We start from the raw sequence: 6,643 nt of genomic DNA on the forward strand, positions 1-6,643 counted from the left end.
AATTTGACCATTGCTGTAGCCACAGGCTTTCCCTATTGAAAGACTTCATCTCCAACAATCCTTTTGGGCAGAGAGAAACAAAGGGTCAAAGGCCATCTGTAGCATTTCAGCTATCCAGAATAAAAATTGAAATGAAGACAAACATAACAGATCCAAGGTAGGGGTACAGAGCAGCTGCCTAGCAGGTGTAAGTAAGGTCTTGGATTTAGACTTCAATGCTGCAGGGAAAAAAGCAATAATTTAAAGTATTGAGTTTATATCCTATATAGGAAGGAAAGGGTATAATCAAACCATCTTTAACATAAAAAAAAAACCTTCATTTGAAGGCTTGAGATAAAGTTTAGTGGGAAAGTGCTTACCTAGCAGGTACAAGGCCCTGAATTTGAGTCTTTGTACAATAAGAAAAAAGAGAAATACCAATTTTTAAGAATCAAAAGCAAGACCATCTCTGTATTTAAACTGTTTCCTTGTGTAAGTTTTTTTCTATGAAAATTTAAAAGTGTAAGCTGTCATCGCTGCTGGCACAATCATTTCTTGGGGAATGTAGACACCATTCATGATGAAGAGGTTGCAAAGAGAAAGTTCCTTATTTACAACCGCTACAACCCAGTTAAGAAAAGGAGGTTTCTCAAGGCAATTCAAAGCAGAATGGCTGACAGCTGGAGGATAGCTTAGTCAGTAGAGCATTCGTTGACTTAGCACGCAGGGAGTCCTGGATTCAATTCCCAGCACCCCATAAACTGGGTGTGGCAGTCCACACCTGTAATCCCAGCGCTTGGGTGGTTAGAAGCAGGAGGATCAGAAGTTCCAGGCTCTCCTCCGCTACCTAGAGAATCAAAGGATAGCCTAGACTACATGAGACCTTGTCTCCACAACACAAACAGCAAGCCCCACAGGACTACTATTTGAATTCGCAGTCTCATTTCTAAGCATTGATTAAAGAGAATTGAAGTCAGGATCTTGAAGGGGCATTTGCATTCACCCGGTTTCACCGCAGCACTGTTCACAACAGCCAAGATGTGAACATGTGTGCATACAAACACACACACGCACACAAGCATCCTTCAGCACTAGCCAGAAGGTAGTCTGCCATGTGTGAAGGGTGAAGTGAGCTGGTTGCAAAAGGACACACAGTGCGCAATCTTACTTATATGTCAAAGCCATAGTGACACAGATAAGAAGGGCTGGAGTCACATGACAAGTAGACTTTAGGAGTGTGCTCTATTGCATTATATATCTGCAGTTTATGATGATGCACTGTGCAGTCAAATGTAGCTCTTATATGTTCTCGCCACATTCAAAGCCCACGGAAGTTGACCTCCAGCAGACTTCGTTGGCTGCTGGTGACACCCAAGAAAAGAGACACTGGTGTTTGCTATTTCTCATAAACACGTGGTGTAGAGAACATGGTCACTGATGGGGACACACGCTTGACCCCAGGAGACAACGCATGGTCACAGGTAGCAGGAAATGGAACAGGAAATGCTGGATCACCCGGAAGCCGTCAAGCCAATGGTAATCACTTTGGTAGTCGTTTCTCCCAGCAGAGGTTGGGAATAAGTCAGGGGTGCTGCAAGAGTGCCCCTCCTCCCTCAGGATGGACCCCTTGCGTCTTACGTAATAAGCAACACCAGCAGGAGCAACCACCATCACCATCTGTCAATCTCCCATCCTTTTGCCCTGCTACCCCTTCCCAGCCCTGTGCTCACTTACTCCCGTCTCCAGCTACTTCTTCCCTGATCCAGAAGAAAACAAAACAAAAACTGGAAAACCGTAGTTCCCCAATCATGTTTAAAAGTACACTTGCTATTCCCAGGGTGGCATGCCTCACTCTCAGTTCAAAGCCTGCTTCTATAAGCACGCATACCCTGTTTGAATCTATGTACATATATATGTAGGTAGATATTAGATCTACATTGCTGTGTAAATATAATTAGAATAGTGAACCAAGTCTATCAATGTGCTATAAAACATAGAGGACCTGGCACTATTAGAATAAATGAAGTTAAAATAAAAAAGAACAAACCCACTTCTTCTATGATGATCACCTTTACAGGGCAAACCCCCTAGGAAGCTGTTAACGGACAAGCACTGGCCAGGGTGTGTGCTTAGGATCCTGAATCAAATTACTGAGGGACGGCCCCACTTATTTGCTACATGATATTCAACTTCTCTGCTCACTCACGGCTGCTTAATAAAGATTCTTATCCTCCGCTTCTCACCAATTTGCCAGTTCATTTAACAGAATCTGCTCATGGACCAGAAGATGCAAATAATTTCAATGGGCAGTTCAGATTTTTGCTTAAGATTTGGTTTTTAGGAGCAAAAGGGAAAAAAGAAACCTGCCAATGGTGGAATACAGGGCCAAGCCAACAGCTCACTCTAAAATTACCATCATGTTATATCAGAGAAAGATTACAGTTTTTTTTTTTCTGGTAGCCTTATTCCTAAACTGTATTAAGCTTAAACATGATGAAGGGGTTGTTGGAGAACAGGTGGTGTTCTGGTTTTGATCTGGCTGCTGAATATTTTCAGCTGGGTGAAAATTCACCCTTATTATTTAACGTGTTTACTTTTGAGTATTCATGCATGTTTCAATAAATGTTTTTTTTAAATTCACGAGCTATCTTCACATATAGATAGAGAAGACCGGGGAATGGCTGCGAGTATACTTTAACAAGTGGTTAAAACCTTGGGATGCTTGCTGCATGAACCCCAAAAAGGTAAGTTCAGGAACGCAGTCTTGTGCCTTGGAAGTCCATTTTACTTGTGGGTAAATGTCTGAGCCCAGTCGACAACAGAATCTTTGTAGAAATGGTTTCAGATGGGTTTAGATTCAGGAGGTAGTGGGGGTTGGGCTGTGACTAGGCCTGATAGAAAAAAAAAACTGCTGTGACCATAGCAGTCCCCAGGAGACTCTGCTGAGGTCACCAGCTGTGCCTGTCTATCTCTCAGGCACTTCAGTTTGGGAGGTTAGAGCCACTTGTCACAACCTACTAACAAAGCCAAATAGTTACCTTCCATCTTTTTCTCTCCCCTCTGTCCCCACCAGTACACCTCAACTGGGGGGTCTATACCCCAGTTCACTCTGGGCCCCTCCCTCCTGCCCCCAAGTAGACACGCTATTCTAAACAAACACAGCTCTGCTTCCTGCTAGTGGGGTTCCTTTGAGTCTGTGGAGTGCTCACCCCTGCACCAGCCAGCCTCTCTTCCCTTTTCCAATAATTTGGGATTTCTATTTGGGCAGCCACCCGGGCTATGGAATGGTGACTTTCATATTCCTGGTTCCAGGGACACAGCCTTTGTCCTTTGCTTTTTCTCCCACACGTACATCTCCAATCCAGAATATAAGACACACAAGGCATGGCGGAAACACTGGAAGCTGTGAGCAGTCTGAGAGTCCCGGCAGTCTCCAGACGGAGCTTTGCCTCATGCTGATCTCTCTGCCTTCTCAGTAAAATAATATACAAGTTTATTGTTTCACCTTCCAGTTGAAATCGCTATTAACAATCTATTAACAACTTTCTGGTGGTGCTGGACCTTGAAGGCAAGGTCCGTGCATGCTAAGCAAGTGCTCCACCACTGAGCTACACCCCAGCCCTTGAAGGGATTTCTTATACCAGCTGTCAGTACTCACTAGCTCTGCCACCTTACCCATTCTTCTTGACATGCAAGGCATGAATCAATTGCTCCCCTCTCCCTCGTGTTCCCATTGTCCTTTGAACAAAAACATTTATTCTGTTTTGTCATATATTGTCTGGGTCCATCATCCCTTGTCAGCAATTCTAAAGTTCAGATGCATCAAAAGGACAAAACCTCTTTTTCCTTTTTAGAAACTTTGCATTTGGGTGACAATTTTGATTTTAAAATGAGGTAGAGGTATTTCTCTCTAGTATTTATGTAGTTATTTCACTGCGGGGTTATGAAGGTGTCTAACTTTGAGATGCCACACAACTTAAAGGGATGGTCAGTGATAAAGTCTGCAACCCCAGGCTCATAACCTCTGTGCCACGGATGGCACTAATCCAATATTTTTGTGGTTTGGAGAGAACATTTGTATCCTACGTAAAATACATTGCTTTGCTCTGCCTATTATACAGTATTCTTTAGAAAGAAACCATCTCCCAATCAAGACCACTCTAGCTCTTCAGTCCACCAGAGGATCCACTGACTGGCATGCAGGAGCTGGTGCCTTCAGAGTCGAAGAAAATGGCCTCATCACAGTCTTCATCTACGCTATCTCTGGGAAAGCAATCAATGCCTCTGGGATACCGTAATGATGGCTATATGACCTTTCTTGGTCGAAACCATACAACACAATGAGTGGTGCCTGACGTAAACTTTGGCTTTTAGCTAGTGATGACGTAATGCTTTGTGATGACGTAATGATGTGTGATGACGGACTCATGTTGACTCGCCAGCTGTCATAAGTGACCTCACTAAAGGGAGATGTTAACAGTAGGGAAATTGGGACAAGGAATGTGAGAGCTTACAAGGAATTTTTTTTTTGCTCAAACTTTCTATAGACATAAACTTTCCTTTAAAAGTCTACTAATACAAGCTTGTCATGATCGTGCACATCTGTGATCCCAGTGCTCAAGAGCCTGGGGCAGGAGAAGCTCAAGCTCAAGGCCATCTTACACTAGCAAGAACAATGGGGAGGTGAGTAGACCGGAGTATGTTACATGTGTACATACATGAAAGCCCCTATAATAAATCCCATGTCCTTGCACAATTAACTACTTTTGTACTAGTTTTTTTTATAAGTCCACACACACATTTTTTTCAGTCTAATGAAGAAATGAATGCATATTGGGGAAATCGGCTTACTTTTGATGAACCATTCAGTAAGAATAGCAGACCCTCTGTAACAGGAAATGTATTTGATGGGATGGAGTGGAGATGTGTCTACCTTTATCATGTAGTTAAAATCATCCCCACCTCCGCTACACACAAAATATCTGCCTGTTAGTGAGCACCCCTTCTTCTTCACTGGAGATCTGGATGAGAACCAAGCTCCCAAGACTCACTCTGGGGGCAATGTAAGGAAACAGGTAACAGATGTGTGGAGAGATGGCTCTTGTATTAGAGGCATATATAACTGCCCAAAGGAAAATGATGGACATTGGACATGAAGGAGCTTGCAAAGAAAAGAGCCAGGTCTTGAGGAGGGGAGAAAGTGGACTCTGCCTTGAGTGTCTACAAACACGTGGTCATTGGAGATGCAGACATTGAACCCACGTACTAGTTAGAGGGCATGTGAGGCTGGCGAAGTTATGGGATCTCTCCAAGACTGCATTACTTTCTTATAAACTGGAGGTCATGATAACACCAGCCCCATAGACCTATGCCAATTAAAACCAACCAAGTCAAGTACTCAGTCCCATGGTAAGAGTATAATGTTTAAATAGAGGTAGTTATTATTGGCCTTGTACGGACTATCATAGCCCTCTCTTAGAACTCTCCCATAAAGAAGTTTTCACAGACCAAGACCATTGTGTTGGTTTTGAAAAAACTGGGAGAAAGGCTGTGTCTAAAGGAAGAGTAAAATAGGGTGTTCTGCCCCACCCTACTCTGCTCCATCCTGAAGCTAGCAAGAGACTGTTGGCTAGCGAGGGACTCATAGCTCCAAGTTTTAAGTAGAAATGGTTGCCCAGGGTGAAGCTGGCAGGAAGATTTCATGATGCTGCCAAGGCACTGTTTGGAGGAAACAGATGCAAAGAGAAGCAATGAAATAAATTCTATGGTTGAGAGAGTGCTGTGCTCTTCTCAAATGGGAGCAGTGAGGCCCTGAGTAGCATAGGAACCATTCCAAGATGTGCTTAAATTTAGGTAGGTTGTATTTGATAGGCAGGGACAAACACATTCAAAAGACAGCACTCAGCCCGTCCATGCTCTCTGAGCAAGACTGTTTCAGAGTCAACTCAAATCACCTTGGCCTGCCTCCCATTGAGTCAGTGGCCTCTCTTGTCTCTGACTCCTTTACTCCCCATGCTGGTCTATACCACATCTCCAGACTGACTTCTCTATTACAGTGTGTGTATGGCCTTTCTCTTTCCTTCTAGACGATCCTGTTTCCTTGCTTTCTGACCCAAGGCCAAGGAGTTTTCTTGGGAACCTGTGGTCTTACTGAGAAGAACTCTCTTATGTATGCAAGCTTCTAGATCATTCTCCTCTTCAGGACCCCCTACTAAAGGAAAATACCTCAGCCAACACTTGCAGAAGGTTGACTGATTTGAAATACTTGCCTCGAGTTATTTTTGCTCTGAGTACGTCATCCATTTCTTGTGCATGAATCTGTTTTTAGTGCCTCTCAAAAGTTCCACCCCTTTTAAAACTTTTTTGTCCTAATCAAACACTTCTTCAACCATTAGTCTCCTTTTTTCACTACAGCTGACTGAGCTTTCAAACATGCCTTTCTGAAGCAGAGCCTTGATGAATCGTGGGTTTTTTTTTTTTTTTTTGAATATGTGATCTGTAGAGGAAGACTCTAAATTCGGATTCCACACATTTAAGATGTTGTATTATCAGATTAATCAGTAGGAAGAATTAATTAATTGTCCCACTGCTTTTAATGGAAGATCAGGGAGAGAAAGGATCATTTTCTTGATGCATGAAAGGGCTGTTCAATCATGAACAATTG

General features: G+C 43.1%; 1 long non-coding RNA gene across 1 annotated transcript; it reads left to right on the plus strand.

Annotated features, from left to right (window-relative positions):
* Window positions 1-2,237: 2,237 nt before the first annotated feature.
* LOC130878544 (uncharacterized) lies at window positions 2,238-6,439 on the plus strand. Its single transcript, XR_009057447.1, has 3 exons — window positions 2,238-2,723; window positions 4,527-4,662; window positions 6,066-6,439. It is a non-coding gene; the product is annotated as an uncharacterized LOC130878544 (long non-coding RNA).
* The last annotated feature ends 204 nt before the right edge of the window (window positions 6,440-6,643 follow it).

Source organism: Chionomys nivalis, chromosome 7 (genome assembly GCF_950005125.1).
Source record: "Chionomys nivalis chromosome 7, mChiNiv1.1, whole genome shotgun sequence".
NCBI classification, from domain to species: domain Eukaryota; kingdom Metazoa; phylum Chordata; class Mammalia; order Rodentia; family Cricetidae; genus Chionomys; species Chionomys nivalis.